Here is an 18,988-nt window from a genome sequence, read left to right as displayed (position 1 = left end):
GTAGTTTACAGAAGAACAATTAAGGTTGTTTGTGTCTTCAACAGAGAAAAGTTACCCGGAAGACCCGGAACTGGCGCTCTCGGAATGTAGCGATAATAGTGAATCCGGCTACTCGGTAACATCCATTGCATCAATTCTTTTTAGGCTACATGGCAGGATACAGCAGTAAGATACTAACGCATTTCGGCCAAAGCCTTGCTCATAGCAATGGTCTATAAGACTTTGGGGCAAAATGCGTTAGTTACTACTGTATCTTGCCATGCAGCCAATAAAGAATTGGTGCAAGGGATGTGGCCAGCTTCATAGTATTAGAGGATGTTTGCATTTCCAATCAAATTTTCAGGAAGAGATGAGGATTCCACATTTCTGGCAGGATCAACAGGTCTTTTCTGCACTTGCTAAAAATGTTCTTAGCCTGAAAAAAAGGGAAAATGAAGGCGGCCGCCACATCTAAGAACTGGTAAGCTGCAATATGTTTCTTAGGTTTAGATATCCTTTAAGTTCAACTTAACTCTATGACTAAGATCCTGCAAAAGTGGTGAATTGGGAGGAACGGGTAGAGTGTCTGTGTGTCCCTTGCACAATAAAGTTTTATACGCGGAAGAAGGAGTGTTGTGCTGATCTACGTTTGTTACTAATGAAAGGCGGATTCGGTGGAGCCTGACATTTGCCGCCATCCACGGCTTGGACGCGTTTCGGGGGCCCCAGGCGGTGTTGCTGAAGGGAGAACTATGGAGCCGCTTCCAGCTTTATTCTGAACTCAGTGACTTTTTTTTTTTTACATTTTTTACAACCTGTTTGAAGATATTTTATCCCCGGCGCAGAGTTTTCTACGAATTCCTGATAATAATTACGGCAACAATGTAACGACTTCCATCTCCATCGGAGAAAAGGTGTTCATAAATCTGAGTGCGCATCTGCAGATCCTTCGCGGAGGATAAAGATGCGATTATAGATCCGAGACCGCGCCGCAGCAACACCTGCCCGGGACCGCGGCGGCGATAAAATTATTTTATTATTAGTGTTATTGATTGCCAGAAATTTATATATTTTAATCAAATAAGTCAAGGACACCGGCAGGCTGAGGAATCGGATTTCATTGGTCGTATATTTCTCGCTGCGAGCGCTGAGCAGGGGGCCCCTTCTAGAGGGCATTGTTCTTATTGGTTATCTCTGACCACTGACCTCCCCTTCAGTCTTCAGCCGGCCCCTCCCCCTAGACTGAAACGGCTTCCTCCGATTTCACCGCACACTGTGAGCTTCTCACCATGTGCATTAGAAGCTGCAGCCAGGCACATAGAGCCCCTCCCCGTTTCCTGGCTGCCCCTGGCCCCGCCACCTCTCATTATTCAGTTCTTTCCATCATGGAGGCTCAGCATCACCTGTGGGCGTGGCCTATCCAAATACAGCCCGCCTTGGAACCCCCACTCCTCCAGACTGACACAACCGCCCATCAAGGGCATTTTGGTATTTGCATAACTCCTCCCACTACTTGCATCAGGACTGAAGGCTCGTGGGAGGAGTACTGAGGCAGGGTGCTCCCTGCCCGGCTTCTCCCACCAGCCATGATCTGCCTGCATTGCATAGAGAAGCACAGAGACCCAACAATGACATCACAGAGACTAAAGGTATGTCATGAAAATGTCACCTCCTTACTGCCTGCATTAACCCTCAAAATACTGACCCGTGGGACCTGACAGTTGTGGCCTCCATTCACTTGAATGGGTTACATTGAACATGCGGCACCATCCGCTCCTCCCATCAAGAACGAGCCCCAAAGCTGAAAAGCCACAAAGGATATAAATCCACTCTGAACCAAACCCAGATGTTACCTTGTAAAAGGAGCATCATCACCTGACTGAGTATCCATCTTCTGTAATACCATCTAGTTTTCTTTATGTTCAAGTTATTTTGCCCTAGTGTTATATGCACTGTTTAATATTCATACTGTACCATGTATTGAATTTTATGAAACAGCTGCTTGTAAATTACCAATAAAATATTTGAAAAGAAAGGAGCATCATCACTGTGCTGCCTGTGTAGAGCGCAAATCTGTGGGAGGGACCCAGCAGGCCCCACCCACTACAGAAAACTACAGGAAGGGGGTGGAGACAAGACCAGTCACCCTGCACAAGGAGAAAGAGCAGAGCTGTGGGAGGGGCCCAGCAGGCTCCACCCACTACAGAAAACTACAGGAGTGGGCGGAGACAAGACCTGTCCCCCTGAACAAGGAGAGAGAGCAGCAGTGGGCGGTCTTTATTACAGGAAGTCTCACACTGGATTGCTGCACAGATATGGAAGAAATACACAAAGATCACAGAGATTCCAGAAGAAGACACATGACCGATGGATCTAGATGATATTTCCTGATTCTGGAGTTTAGCTTTAATTGATGATGATGAGATCTCTGCTCTGATCTTCCCCCATACCATGGATGATGAGATCCCTGCTCTGATCTTCCCTGTACCATGGATGATGATGAGATCTCGCTGATTTTCCACATAAAATGGATGATGAGAGCTCTGCTCTGATCTTCCCCGTACCATGGATGATGAGATCCCTGCTCTGATCTTCCCCCATACCATGGATTTTGAGATCTCTGCTCTGATCTTCCCCCATACCATGGCTGATGAGAGCTCTGCTCTGATCTTCCCCCATACCATGGATTTTGAGATCTCTGCTCTGATCTTCCCCGTACCATGGATGATGAGATCCCTTCTCTGATCTTCCCCCATACCATGGATGATGAGATCTCTGCTCTGATCTTCCCCCATACCATGGATGATGAGATCTCTGCTCTGATCTTCCCCCATACCATGGATTTTGAGATCTCTGCTCTGATCTTCCCCGTACCATGGATGATGAGATCCCTTCTCTGATCTTCCCCCATACCATGGCTGATGAGAGCTCTGCTCTGCTCTGATCTTCCCCCATACCATGGATTTTGAGATCTCTGCTCTGATCTTCCCCGTACCATGGATGATGAGATCCCTTCTCTGATCTTCCCCCATACCATGGATGATGAGATCTCTGCTCTGATCTTCCCCCATACCATGGATGATGAGATCTCTGCTCTGATCTTCCCCCATACCATGGATTTTGAGATCTCTGCTCTGATCTTCCCCGTACCATGGATGATGAGATCCCTTCTCTGATCTTCCCCCATACCATGGCTGATGAGAGCTCTGCTCTGCTCTGCTCTGATCTTCCCCCATACCATGGATTTTGAGATCTCTGCTCTGATCTTCCCCGTACCATGGATGATGAGATCCCTTCTCTGATCTTCCCCCATACCATGGATGATGAGATCTCTGCTCTGATCTTCCCCCATACCATGGATGATGAGATCTCTGCTCTGATCTTCCCCCATACCATGGATGATGAGATCCCTGCTCTGATCTTCCCCCATACCATGGATTTTGAGATCTCTGCTCTGATCTTCCCCGTACCATGGATGATGAGATCCCTTCTCTGATCTTCCCCCATACCATGGCTGATGAGAGCTCTTCCCCCATACCATGGATGACGAGATCCCTGCTCTGATCTTCCCCCATATTATGGATGACGAGATCCCTGCTCTGATCTTCCCCCATACTATGGATGATGAGATCCCTGCTCTGATCTTCCCCCATACCATGGATGATGAGATCTCTGCTCTGATCTTCCCCCATACCATGGATGATGAGATCTCTGCTCTGATCTTCCCCCATACCATGGATTTTGAGATCTCTGCTCTGATCTTCCCCGTACCATGGATGATGAGATCCCTTCTCTGATCTTCCCCCATACCATGGCTGATGAGAGCTCTGCTCTGCTCTGATCTTCCCCCATACCATGGATTTTGAGATCTCTGCTCTGATCTTCCCCGTACCATGGATGATGAGATCCCTTCTCTGATCTTCCCCCATACCATGGATGATGAGATCTCTGCTCTGATCTTCCCCCATACCATGGATGATGAGATCTCTGCTCTGATCTTCCCCCATACCATGGATGATGAGATCCCTGCTCTGATCTTCCCCCATACCATGGATTTTGAGATCTCTGCTCTGATCTTCCCCGTACCATGGATGATGAGATCCCTTCTCTGATCTTCCCCCATACCATGGCTGATGAGAGCTCTTCCCCCATACCATGGATGACGAGATCCCTGCTCTGATCTTCCCCCATATTATGGATGACGAGATCCCTGCTCTGATCTTCCCCCATACTATGGATGATGAGATCCCTGCTCTGATCTTCCCCCATACCATGGATGATGAGATCTCTGCTCTGATCTTCCCCCATACCATGGATGATGAGATCTCTGCTCTGATCTTCCCCCATACCATGGATGATGAGATCCATGCTCTGATCTTCCCCCATACTATGGATGATGAGATCTCTGCTCTGATCCCCACCACAGATGATAAGATCTCTGCTCTGATATTCCCCGGTACCATGGATGATGAGATCTCTTCTCTGATCCTCCCGTGATTACAAATAAAACACATCACAGCTTTTTAAATAGAATAATGAATGGAGATAAAGCCCCATCCACAGCCATGGACATCTTTATGTGACAATGGTGACAACTCAATCTCCCAAGGTCATGGGAAGGTCAGTGTCTGGTGGTATCTGCAGAATAGAGGCTGTGAAGGTCTTTGTTGTGTTAGACATCTATATGAATGGGGTTATCTATTATATACTTGTTATTAAAGGGCCAGTCCAACTAAAACTGACATTTTAGAATCTATTTAATGTTAAAGAAATAAACCCCCTGCCAGTCTCTTCTGTTTCTTGGGACTCCAAAAACTCTGCACCGAGTTCCCGGGTTTGTACACCCGCTGTGCCCATTATGAAGGGTTCTCACCATCCCTGTGCTGAGTTCCCGGGTCTGTACACCCGCTGTGCCCATTATGAGGGGTTCCCACCATCCCTGTGCTGAGTTCCCGGGTCTGTACACCCGCTGTGCCCATTATGAGGGGTTCTCACCATCCCTGTGCTGAGTTCCCGGGTCTGTACACCCGCTGTGCCCATTATGAGGGGTTCCCACCATCCCTGTGCTGAGTTCCCGGGTCTGTACACCCGCTGTGCCCATTATGAGGGGTTCCCACCATCCCTGTGCTGAGTTCCCAGGTCTGTACACCCGCTGTGCCCATTATGAGGGGTTCCCACCATCCCTGTGCTGAGTTCCCGGGTCTGTACACCCGCTGTGCTCATTATGAGGGGTTCCCACCATCCCTGTGCTGAGTTCCCGGGTCTGTACACCCGCTGTGCCCATTATAAGGGGTTCCCACCATCCCTGTGCTGAGTTCCCGGGTCTGTACACCCGCTGTGCCCATTATGAGGGGTTCCCACCATCCCTGTGCTGAGTTCCCGGGTCTGTACACCCATTGTGCCCATTATGAGGGGTTCCCACCATCCCCGTGCTGAGTTCCCGGGTCTGTACACCCGCTGTGCCCATTATGAGGGGTTCCCACCATCCCTGTGCTGAGTTCCCGGGTCTGTACACCCGCTGTGCCCATTATGAGGGGTTCCCACCATCCCTGTGCTGAGTTCCCGGGTCTGTACACCCGCTGTGCCCATTATGAGGGGTTCTCACCATCCCTGTGCTGAGTTCCCGGGTCTGTACACCCGCTGTGCCCATTATGAGGAGTTCCCTCCATCCCTGTGCTGAGTTCCCGGGTCTGTACACCCGCTGTGCCCATTATGAGGGGTTCCCACCATCCCTGTACTGAGTTCCCGGGTCTGTACACCCGCTGTGCCCATTATGAGGGGTTCCCACCATCCCTGTACTGAGTTCCCGGGTCTGTACACCCGCTGTGCCCATTATGAGGGGTTAATTTTGTTTATTGAAAAATCTTACAAACAACAACTTATATACAATAAAACCATAATAAATAAATAAAACATATTTACAAAATAATTGAATATGATAATACAAAACAAGAACATAATAAATGGTACAAACCAAATTGCGCACAACATAATCCCTACGGGAGAGCCAGACTAAGGAACATCACCGTCACCATGCATGGAGCCTTTTATCAAAAATAGATTTGATCTTGAAAATCTAGGGGAGAGAATCAAGAATACAAAGAAAAGCTGCACACCCCGAGATCAACAGGCAGCAGCTACAGAGTCCTGATATTCCTCCACGCCCTTATCCAGGCCTCCTGCTGCCACCTGCCTTTCTCAAGACCCCGAATCTTCCCAGCCTCACCCAGAATGTCCTGCACCACCACTTCCACAGGGAGGATTTTACTCCGTAAGGATACCTGACACCGTGCACTCCACGTGAAATAACGGACTACCAGACTAACTAAAAAAAGTGTTTCCACATCATAATCCCGACGAGTCTGGAATGCCCCATACACCCACTCTGCATAACTCATATGGGGGAGGAAGGGTATACTCAGAGCTCTCCCAACCCTCTTGTACACCTCTATATTAAAAGAGCATTGAAGTAGAAAGTGATCCATGGACTCCACCACTCCTCCACACTCCACTCTCGGGCAGCCCCGAACACTCATGGAAAGAAACTTCAAGTTGCCCTTCACATATAGTTTTCCATGAAAGGCAAGCCAAGCTTGATCCCTAAACTTCATTGGGATTCTCTCCAAATTAATCAATCGCAAACCCACCCCCAAAACCAGGCTTGGGCAATCCCTCAAGGCCAGTGGCTCGCAAAAAGCAGAGCTCATGATCCGCTTCTCAAGAAGTTTCCTTGGAAGAGATCTGACTTCTCCTGCTGTTACTTGCCACTGCCGAAGCATTTTCAAACACGGGGCAACATAAGCCGGGAGCTGTTCATGCTTGACCCTCAGGCTTCTCACTGGCCCACCATTTTCCCAGTCTTGCAGAAAGAGCCTAAACCAGGAATGGAAAATACCAACCCACCCAGGCGGTCTCTCTGCCAACATGTTACCAAGATTGTACTTCACAAACATCAGAGAGAAAAAGACTACAGGGTTGACCATCCCTAGACCACCCTCCCGCCTAGGAAGGTAAGTCACATTCCTTTTGACAAGGTTTATTCTGTTCCCCCATAACAGCTGGAAGAAACAACTATAGATCCTGGTATAGAGAGAAACTGACAAAATGCAAACAAAACTGACATACAGAAAAATCGGAATCAGGTAAGTCTTGATCAGATCAACATTTTCCCTCAAGGAAAGCTGCCAACCTTTCCAGCTTGCCACCTTGGAATCGTCATTCTCCAGCCTGTTCACCCAATTAACATGGCCATAGTCACCTGGGCCGAATTCAATGCCTAGAACTCTAATTTTTTGTTGGGGCTTCGGGAGGGGTTCCCACCATCCCTGTGCTAAGTTCCCAGCTCCCAGGATTGTGTCATCTCTGAGCCGCCATCTCAGTCCAGAAATCGGATGGTGACCCTGGATGATGCCTGAACACTGTTAGCATAGAAAAAATATATATAATATATTTGGTCCACTTTAAAAGAGGGAAAAAATAAGCTGATATCAGGGCAATGCCACTCTACACACGGACATGATGAGGACCACTGAGTGTGATAGAACTTCTATGGAACTTTCTGTAATTACTGAGCCAATGGAATCCGTCCTCCACAGTATTGCTTTCATTATGTCTTTATAGTTGACAGCTGTAAACACAGAACGCCGCTCATCCAATGAGAAAAATATATGAATCTTGTTTAAAAATATTTATAAATACACCCTTGGGTGGGAGGAACCCTTAACTTGCAGCAGCGTGGTTGGGCACAGCGTGGTTGGGCACAGTGTGGTTGGGCACAGCGTGGTTGGGCACAGTGTGGTTGGGCACAGCGTGGTTGGGCACAGGGTGGTTGGGCACAGGGTATATCAAGGTGATAATCAGTAATTGCTGGAGCTTGTGAAATATGACATTATATTTATATATTTCTAGCCAGCAGATGGCGCTCTCACATACAGCATTTAGCCTTCCACTATCCCATGGCTGAGTGGTTTCAATCAGACAAAGGGAGCCGCAAAGCACGGAGCATTTGTTGAGCTGTAGTCCCAATGCAAGAACAAGGCAATTAGTGCTACACTGCAAAAAAAATAGGACATGTTCTTAGGACTTTCTGATGCATTAAAGCAAACAGAATTACTTAGAAACTTAAAAAAAGGAAGAAAAAACAAACAAAAAAACAACGCATTGCAACATTGCAGAGCATGACAATGTGCGCTCACACTGCACACCACATTATTCACACAATAGCGCACACTGTGTGGTCTTAAGCTAAAGCCAGTGCTCTGGGAATCCTTTGTCATGTAATATATTTGGTATATATAGGAAAAATGTATACATATAAAAAAAAAAAACAAATAATACAAAATTGATTGAGAACCCTGATATTCACCCTTTAAAAGCCAGCATACCAGCTAAGATTTACTTCTAACAGCCACTAATCCCCATCCAGCAGCTGGGTGACACCACAAATCATGGCAGGGTTTTACTTTTGTTGTCACGGGCAGGATCCAACAGAGATCAAGGAAGAGTTCAGCCAACCTGGTCCAGGGAGGCCTCCGTGGGGGTAAGTGGTGGAATGAGCGCTCATTCACTGTCCGCACCCCTTCCTGTAAACCCCACTGCTGCCATGTTGGCTCAGGGTGGCGGGAGGCCAGTATTTGTTATTGGCTTCATCTAGGTGACAATAACTGCCATACCCTTCATAATTCAGAGGAAGGCTATTGCTGGTCACATGTACTACCAGGGCCGGGACAAGGGGTGAGCAGGAGGGGTGGCTGCCCTGGGCACTGTGGTTTCATGCGAGGTGGGGAAGGGGGGTGCTGCAAGGAGAATGAGGGGAAGGAGATTTGTGTTGGGAGGGGCAATTTGGTGGCGACGGGGGGGGTGAGAATTGGTAGGAGTGGTGATTTAGAGGGATTCGTGTTGGGAGGGGGGATGGGGGAAGATGATTTGTGCTAGGAGGGGGGATTTGGGGGGTTTGTGCTAGAAGTGGTGATATGGTGAAGGGGGGGGGGGATTTGTGGTAGTAGGGGAAATTTAGGGGGTTGATTTGTACTGGGGGGGGGGGATTTGGAGTCGGGGGGGTGTGTAGAGAGGAAATTTGAGGGGAAGAAGATTTGTGCTAGGAGGGGTGATTTTTTTGATGGATAGGTTTGTTTGGTTCTGTGCCGGCCGACGCACCAAACTTTAGGTGTTTATTTACTTACTGTTGTAAGTGTTTTTATCTAATAAACCAACCAAAGATTTTATGCTATGTGGAGCCTTTCGTCTCTTTTTGGTACCCAATTTCCATTCAACTCATTGAGCATATTGGAGGCATGGAGGACCCGTGAGATGCGGAGAAAGGCCCCGGCTGGGTTTTAAGCCACAGGCGTACGGGTGTCTACAGGAGCTGGTAAGCGGTTTCTACAGCTGGTGGTGGATTCACTACGGTTTTTGGTGATGGATGGATACTATTATTATGGAGATTTGACCCACCATCACATTACTTACGGGCTAATTTGTTCAGATTAATTTATTTATATGGACTTAATAATTTGATATTTAGCACAATTCTTATATATTTATATTCCATGGAACTCTGGTTGAGAAACCCTGATCTATACTATACTTCAACCACAGATCTGCTTCTTTGAAGGAAAAATCACTTTATGGTAGATCCATCAGAACCAATTTTCACTTCTTATGGTCCAGTGCCATTGCACACACAACAGGCACCCACACAGACCTGGCATACAGTTAGAGCCCCCCCCCCCAAATTAAGTTGTCCATTTGGTCAGATACTGGAAAACTGCCCAAAATGTATGGGTAGCTAGTAGACGTAGGTCATAGTTGGGTTGAAAAAAAAAAAAACATTTCGTTCAACCAACCAACATTCAACTGGAGCATAAATGTTCAATATTTTAGAAACACGCCCAGTTGAGTGGGACTAGCTTTTACCAGCTCTACCAGTGGTCTTCAAACTTTCTAAACAGTGGATGAAATGGTGCCCCATCAGTGGTGACAATCTATGGAATGTACCCCATCATTGATGCCAGTGGATGGATTGGTGTCCCATGATTGGTGACCATCTATGGAATGTGCCCCATCATTGATGCCAGTGGATGGATTGGTGTCCCATGATTTGTGACAATCTATGGAATGTGCCCCATCATTGATGCCAGTGGATGGATTGGTGTCCCATCATTGGTGACCATCTATGGAATGTGCCCCATCATTGATGCCAGTGGATGGATTGGTGTCCCATCATTGGTGATAATCTATGGAATGTGCCCCATCATTGATGCAAGTGGATGGATTGGTGTCCCATCATTGATGTCAACGGATGAAATGGTGCTCCAAGATCAGAATATAGGCAAGCAAAGAGCCATATCCGCCCACGGGCCACAGTTTGGAGACCACTGAGCTATACCATAACCTGGACAAGCGAGAGCCTTCATTGATGATTTTTTTATGAAACCTAAAGTCCAATCTCGATGTCTTGCTACATTTGACAAATGTTGGTCTCTGTGAATTGTCGCATACAGACCTTGTTCGCTGAAGGCAGTAGAGCACTTTCCCTAATCTTCTCAGTTCATGACTATTTGTTTACTCACAGCAGCTATAGGAAGAGTTGGGTGTTATGTAAACCGCCCTACTGCCAACTATCCATTATTATTGCCCCTTTGTTCTAGAGCAGGGGTAGGCAACATCTAAGAGGTGGAGATCTACCTGAACAACATGGAAAAAGTCAAAGATCACCGGGCACTCTAATTGCCGTACCGTACTACCGTGTTGCAATCACATTCGTTGCACGGCAATCATGGCCCTTGCACCCTACTACAGCTCCAACTTTACAAGTGGTCCCTCTGCATTGCACTCTGTTTGATGCTTTGGAATGGTGGGTCAGCAAGCCCAGACCGTGATTTACCAGTCACCTGTCCGTGATCTACTGGTTGCTGCCCCCTGTTCTAGAGGAAGTTTCTTCAATTCTTAAAACCCTCACCTATCTATGGGGGAATCCTACACAGGTTTGCTGATATCTTGGTGTCCATTATGAGCCAATGCCCCCCCCCATCCTATCACATAAGGTATTGTGAGCAATTAACCTTTGTCTGTTCTGCCGCTGTGGTGGGCACAATGGCATGCCGTCACGCCATTCCCCAAACTCATCAGTGTGGTGGTGCATGGCGCAAGTAGCTTGGCATTTGCTGGCTGACAGCATTACATAGTAAGAAGCTTTATATTTGTTTGTCTGTATCTGCAGTGACTAGAGTACAGCACTGTGCGCCTTTCCACCGACTAAGCGGAAAGTGACTATCTGGCGCCCTCTAGGTTTCAACGGTGGATATTTCAGCTTTTTTTGCAACGCCATAAAGTTAGCTCAGCTACAGGAGAACATCGGTCTTATTATTCACATTTCCCTTTCTGTGCAATTACAGCAACAGGTCGCATTCCGCATCTCCCGTTACAAAGGACCTGGAATTCGACGTTGGTAGGGTTTGCCCATGCCCCCCACCCCACCCCCATGGAAATTTGTTTTTTGTCTACCCCCTTTTATTTTATTTTTATTTTCTACCCAGAATCCTTTGCGGCGTTGCTTTGGTTCGAAGATATTAGCGAGATCTCTTAATCATCCATACCCCAATCACATGCTGCATTTAACGAGATAGAAAATATGATTAATTTCTTAAGAGCTATTGCTGGTCTATGGGGAGGGATGGAATTATGAGTGAGGCCTCGGACTGAATTCATATTTGCATATTCCTGTTGACTTAACCGTTTAGGATGGGATAGGGCCGCATTTAGGCTGCTGTCAATCACGCCCAAAGGGGGTTTTGAGACAGGCGGACGCGGGGTTAAATGAACCCAATTTTTATGTGTATTCAGACCGGTAGACCAATAGGGATTGGTGTACATATGTACCATATGTTTTATATGTATATATGAGCAGCTTATACATAATTGATGTATCTTCTGTGCATATATGTACACCTTCATAGTCAGAGACAATATAATGTCAATAGATACATGAATTTTTAAAGAGAACATCGTTATCATTATTATAATAATTATCATATCTTAGTCATCATTAGTATTACAAATATCGCATGTCAGGACTTCAGTATTTAGTAAATGACAAATCAAATTGAAGCTAATTAATAAAAGAGAGAACGCCTGCCTATTGCAACCCTTCGGATTCGTCTTCCTGAAGGATCCAAGCTAACCGGGTTGCTGTGGACAACACCTGCATCGCTCCTTGCCCAGAAAGAAGCCAACATCTCTTGTGCTTTCCATATAACCGTACCTTCCCTTATCAAATTTCTGTATATTTTGCCCCCCCCCCCTTTTTTTTTCACCACCCTTCAGTTGCCCACTCCGCGTGCAAACCCTCCTAAACGCAGCCTGCGAAATTGCTCCACAATAAGCCACTTCTTCCCAGTCGCCTTAAATCACATCATCATCACCATTCAAGTCAATTGCCAAGCCCTGGCCCGGAATGTCAATGACTCCTGACAAACATCCATCGGAAAGTGCGTTTGAGAGGGGCGATGATCGGAGTGTCGCTTCTCAGAGGAGTGGACGTTTAATCATTCCCGGGGTGATTTAGATCATATTATTTCTCACTGGAAACTAACTAGCTGCCTCCTGAAAAGAACATATGATGGATGGACGGGAGCAAGGGCGACAAAGAAATTACTAGAACTGCAGACAAAATTGAAAATAAGATGAGTTTATTGCTCAATTACACATAGAAGAGGGGCTTAGTCCTTTGAAGAGAGGTCTGTTAGCTGTGGGAGAACTATTAGTCCCAGCACAACCTGTGGTTCCATCGTCATCATGGCAACCTTTCAGTTGACTACTTGCACATATAAGAAGGGCTTGGACTAAGACTTTGAGGTCTGCGAGCTGCAAAAAAACCATAAGTCCCAGCACTGCTTGTAGTTCCATCATCAATGGCAACCTTTCAGTTGACTGCTTTCTCTTGTAATAGGGGTTTTGGCTAAGGCTTTGGAGAGAGGTCTGTTAGCTGAGGGGGAACCATAAGTCCCAGCACAACCTATGATAACATCATCAATGGCAACCTTTCAGTTGACTGCTTGCACATATAAGAGGGGTTGGGGCTAAGGCTTTGGAGAAGAGGGGTTCAGTCCTTAGTCCTTTGGGGAGAGGTTTGTTAGCTGTGGGGGAACCATAAGTCCCAGCACCACTTGTGGTTCCATCATAAATGGCAACCTTTTTGTTGACTACTTGCACATATAAGAAGGGCTTGGACTAAGGCTTTGAAGTCTGCTAGCTGCAGGGGAACCATAAGTCCCAGCCCCATTTGTGGTTCCATCATCAATGACAACCTTTCTGTTAACTGCTTGCACATGTACAAAGGGCTAAGGCTTTGGTGAGAGATCTGTTCCTGGCAACCATAAGTCCCAGCACAACCTGTGGTTCCATCATCACTGGCAATCTTTCTGTTGACTGTTTGCACATATCAGGGGGTTTGGGCTAAGGCTTTGGAGAAACAGGGGTCAGTTCTTTGGAGAGAGGTCTGTTAGCTGAGGGGGGACCATAAGTCCCAGCACAACCTGTGGTTCCATTATAAATGGAAATCTGTGGTTGACTGCTTGCATATATTAGAGGGGCTCAGGTTAAGGCTTTGGAGAGAAGTCTGTTAGCTGGATAGGGAACCATAAATCCCAGCACCACTTGTGATGTCACCATCAATGGCAACCTTTCAGTTGACTGCTTGTACATATAAGAAGGGCTTGGACTAAGGCTTTGAGGTCTGCTAGCTGCAGGAGAACCATAAGTCCTAGCACAACTTGTGGTTTCATCATAAATTGCAACTTTTCAGTTGACTGCTTGTACATATAAGAGGGGCTTAAGGCTTTGAGATTTGCTATCTGCAGGAGAACCATAGGTTCCAGCACAACCTGTGGTTCCATCATAAATGGTTACCTTTCATTTGACTACTTGCACATATAAGAAGGGCTTGGGCTAAGGCTTGGAGGTCTGCTAGCTCCAGGAAAACCATAGGTCCCAGCACAACCTGTGGTTCCATCATAAATGGCAACCTTTCAATTGACTACTTGCACACATAAGAAGGCTAAGGCTTTGAGGTCTGCTAGCTGCAGGAGAACCATAGGTTCCAGCACAACCTGTGGTTCCATCATAAATGGCAACCTTTCAGTTAACAACTTGCACACATAAGAGGGATTTTGGCTAGGGCTTTGGAGAGAGGTCTGTTAGCTGAGGGGGAACAATAGGTACCAGCACAACCTGTGGTTACATCATCAATGGCAACCTTTCAGTTGACTGCTTTCACATATAAGAAGGTCTTGGGCTAAGGCTTAGTAGGTCTGCTAGCTGCAGAAGAACCAAAGGTCCCAGCACAACCTGTGGTTCCATCATCAATGGCAATCCTTCAGTTGACTACTTGCACATATAAGAAGGGCTTGGGCTAAGGCTTTGAGGTCTACTAGCTTCAGGGAACCATAAGCCCCACTTGTGGTTCCATCATCAATGGCAATCTTCCAGTTGATTGCTTGCACATTATAAGCTATATCCCAACACTCATGATCACAGTTCAGTCTTGCTTTTGCTATCCAACGACCCTTAAAAATCGTTGTTTGAAAGATTTTTTCCTCTCCTCTGGGCAGCATATGGTAGATTAGAGAGAGATTAAAGGGATGTTTTTCCGGATAAAATTAGAAGTGGTCTGCATTCTACGACTGTCCACTTTGCTATTTTTTTTCCTCTAGTAATTCTATCTGCTCTGATCATAGACATTATTCACATTTCCCCACTGCCTTTAAAACTCACCATGAATTCCTGTTTGCTTTTTTTTTTTTTTTGTAGGATTCTAGACAATAGACTGTTGAACTCAAATGAAAATGCGTGAACAATTTTCCTCCATTTACCGCCGGCTAACCCCTTGCTGGCCAGACGATGCGACCCCAGGAGGAGAAAATTGCTGTTAGCCAGAGATTTGAATTGTAGTGAAGTAGAGAGGGAAAAGCTTAAAACCCATGGAAAACCCTTTTCTTCTTCTTTTTTTTTTTACATTTTTTTTTATTTTTTCAGAGCTTAAAATAGAGCAAGAGATTCCCAGTGTAATTGTACAAGCTATCAGAATGTCTTAGCAGCTTTTAGGTGCAATCACAGTAAACTTGTGATGAAATTTTCTCACTTTTTCAAAAAAAAAAAAAAAAAAATCACCGGTCGCGTTTTAGTCAATTCAGAATAGCATGTGAGCATGTGGCGTTCTCCGGGGGATTTTTATCTAACCCTCCAGCCTGTTTATTGACTCAAATTGTGCCCTCTTGCTCCTCATAAAGGGCCCGCAGCTGCCCATGGGGCATCTACAATTGCTTGACAGCCTACAAAAAAAAAAAATATTCACTGGAAGCACATAAGATCCTTGGAGGGTGGGGGGAGGTAATTGGCAAACACAAATAAGGGTTCAGCTCAACAAGTCCCAGTAGACCTTCTGTCCTCCAGGGACTTCAAAGACCACACATGGTTCTTTACCATACCTGCAAACCAATTGTTCTGTTTCCTCTTATCTACACCAACCTCATGAAGCAACCACAAAATATTAACCCTTTTCCTCATTTCCCTATTGCACAAATGATCTAATGGACTATCTGGGTTCAAATTGCTTGGCATGGGTTTCATAAGCCGGAATAGAATTTGGGGGGGGGGGGGGGGTTCTCGATCATCTCCAACCATTGCTTCTTCAAGGCTCAAATTTTAGACTTAAATCTGGTGGAATATTTAAATTAAAAAAAAACAAATGACAAGGTCTGAGTTCTTTTCCATCTTGCAGAATTTATCTAATGGACTATCTGGGTTCAAACTGCTTGGCATGGGTTTTCGTAAGCCGGAATGGAATTGGGGGGGGGGGGGTGGGTGGTTCTCTATCACCTCCAACCATCACGTCTTCAAGGCTCAAATTTTAGGCTTAAATCTGGTGGAATATTTAAATTTAAAAAAAAAAAAGGTCTGGGTTCTGGAATCTTAATTCGATGAGGAAGGGGGGGGGGGCTTGATTGGGGAGCATGGTGGGGTTGGGGGGTTGCAGGCAAGTGTGCCATTGACTCCTACGTTGGCACGGTGATTCACACAAGGTTAGCTGGTAATTATCCATATTGATGTAGTCTGTGTGTGTGTGTGTGAGGTCTATTCAGCTGCAGACCCACATTCTAGAAGCCCCATGTCTCATTTTCCAAGCCTGGGTGTATTAAAAGACTCATTAGGCACTGACATCCACTGATTGAGTCGCACACATAAAGGTCACCATTTAGCATCCATCCCTTACCAATGAACTAAAAAAAAAAAAAAAAAAAAATTAAGATATTCAGATATGACTGAGTCAAGCACATGCCACCAGATGATACAAACCCATCATATTTGTGATCAGATGCTGATTTGCCCTTAAAATAGGATGTAATTAGTTGCAGGAGGCACATGGTGAGATCTCAACCCAAGGCTACTATAGCTAAAACCAGCACTTAAAATTGGCATCCCATTAGGGAAACATTAAATACGCCCCCCCACAATCTGGCTAATCAGCCTGTGCTAGCATGATCTATGGCAGTAGGGGGTCCACACCGCTGACCCTCTATGTTGATAAAAGCTCATGCATGGACTTCTTGCAGTGGAACCGTCTTCCTCCCAATAACCCCACCAGTGCAGCAGCGTGTATTAAAAGCTTCTCTGTGCTTTACTGAAGGGCTGATTTATTCATGATGGTATAATACTTCTTTTTCATCCCTCCCGTAAAATATTCATACATGTATTTTATTCCCCGGCTCCGTGTGCTGGGCACACAATGTACACTAAGGACCAGATCCTTCTGCTTCAATTCTAAAGGCGAAGGGGATGGAGAACTTAATAGATGAGAGGACATAGCTTTACAACGTCTCCTGAAAATCTCAACAATATTTGACCAGCATCCAAACGGGACCCCCCCCCCCCCCAAAAAAAAAAAAATACACCATGATGCAAAATCTCCAAAAAAATTTCAATAGACTAAGTTTTTTTTTTTTTTTTTCCTTACCTGATGGCTTGCACTTGCGAATTCTTCCCTTCTGTAGCAAATTCCAGGTATTAAGCCCAGAGCCCCCCCAAGTGTAATCCTTTTTCCACCACCGATAACCAAATTGTGCAAAGTCTCAAAGCCCCAGCCAGTCCCTTTTTTTTTGCCTCCAATGGTAGACAAGCTGGGGAAAGAGGAAAAAAAAAATGGAACGCGAGCCTTTATGGAAAATGCCCAGTTACAACAAATCCAATAAATGATTAGATCCAATAGAACAATCAAAGTCTTCTTCAACCAAGCTCTGGTGACACAACAAGACGGATCGCCTTCCCCATGAGATGCTTTTGCTTAAGATCCGCTGCTGCTAGGCATCTGAAGCTTCTCTATTATTATTTTTTTTTTTCCTTTTTTTTTTTTTTTATATTATTTTTTTATTTATTTTTTGTTGCTACTCTGTGAAACTAGATCCAGTCCTCGTAGCCAGGGGCTGCATTAAGAATTACATGAGGCTTTTATAAGCCTTCCAGATCACACATTAGAGTGAGAGAAAGACAGAGGGAGAGAGAGAGAGAGAGAGAGAGTGGGGGAGAAGAGTGAGAGGAGAAAAGAAGAGAGAGAGAGAGAAGAGAGGAGGGGAGAGGATGCAGAGGAGCAAAGGATAAAATGCATCCAAGAAGCCACACACCAGGGGGAGAGAAGTAAATTCGGCTTCATCCAAGCAGGGCTAAGGATGCTCCAAGATGCCTTCAAACTGCTCCTGTTGCAGACAGCCAGCCTAGTCCTGATGCAGTCAGCAGCCAGTGCAAAGACGCTGGGATGGATGCACAAGTTGGTAGCTGCAAAAAAAAAAAAAAAAAAGAAGGGAGGGAGGGTGGGAAGGGGAGTAGCTAGACCCTGAGATGGAGACCAAACAGCTGCGGATGGCTCGAACTTGAATAGAAGGAATTCTGAACTCCGGATAAAGCCCAGTTGGGTGAAGGAACCATCCTCACTGGTGGCAAGAACACCCCAGAAGCCGCACCGGTGCTGCTGTCCATTTTCCAGGGCAGTAACTTGGACAACCCAAATTGGAGAGACCAAATCTGGAGAAGAAGAGACCCTTACCAGGAAAACCTAGGACTTCAACGACCTCTTGGGTTCTTTTTGGCCGAGACGGTGGAAAGAGACTGAAGAAAAGTCAGCGGAGAGGGATGCAGTATGGAGCACCCCCCCCCCCCCCTCCTCCTTGTGATTAACCGTGGATGTTACCATGGTGACAGCATCCAGCCATGTGTACCATAGTGTAGAGAAGCTTGTTCCTGCATTGTCCCCTTTTCTTGCACCTGAAGCCTCTAACATGAGTTGACACCAGGAGATCTCGGCAACTGGGGGGAACCAATAAGATGTTGCTTTAAGTGGAAGGAAAAAAAAGAAAAAAAAAATTAAACGAGAGGAAGGCATCTGTATGGCACAGGGGAAGGGTGCTGTGTCGGTATTAGCTGTGGCATTCAGAAGGTATATATTGGTGTTTAGGTGAAGAGCGGGACGTTTGGAATGGCTGATGGAGCTGCTGGCTGCAAGAGCAAAGGGATGGTGGAGGGTTAATGGCAATAATGCCTCCGCAGACTGGCCAAGCTTAGGACAGATGTCCCTTTATGGGCTTCATGTCTGTGGGGGAATCAGGGAAAAGCCTTAAAGGGGCCAGCACAGTCCAGAGCTGCACAATGGGCACATGGGGCGAGGAGGGTGCTGAGAGGGGGCAATGGTGATCTCTATGGTGGGACCTCATATGTCACCACACTTCGGGGTCCATGGAGTTTGGGAGATGGAAGGATTGGATGAGTTTACATGCAAGAAAAACACAATATAACATGTTCTGCTGCACACTACTTCAACTGCTCTGCTCTATGTTATCAGTGCAACATGTTCTGCTGCACACTACCTCAACCGCTCTGCTCAATGTCATCTACACAACATGTTCTGCTGCACACTACCTTAACTGCTCTGCTCAATGTTATCTACACATGTTCTGCGCACATT

The 18,988-nt window shown here is 46.1% G+C and overlaps 1 protein-coding gene across 1 annotated transcript in view; it reads right to left on the bottom strand.

The window, feature by feature from the left end:
• ADGRB1 (adhesion G protein-coupled receptor B1) overlaps positions 1–17,796 on the bottom strand; it is a gene marked incomplete in the record, with an annotated part of 698,266 nt that extends 680,470 nt beyond the window's left edge. The window contains 1 exon segment of the mRNA XM_073629372.1: positions 16,991–17,796.
• Between the last annotated feature and the right edge of the window lie 1,192 nt (positions 17,797–18,988).

This window comes from Aquarana catesbeiana, linkage group LG05 (genome assembly GCF_042186555.1).
Source record: "Aquarana catesbeiana isolate 2022-GZ linkage group LG05, ASM4218655v1, whole genome shotgun sequence".
Lineage (NCBI taxonomy): Eukaryota > Metazoa > Chordata > Amphibia > Anura > Ranidae > Aquarana > Aquarana catesbeiana.
This window is presented reverse-complemented; position numbering and strand designations above follow the sequence as displayed.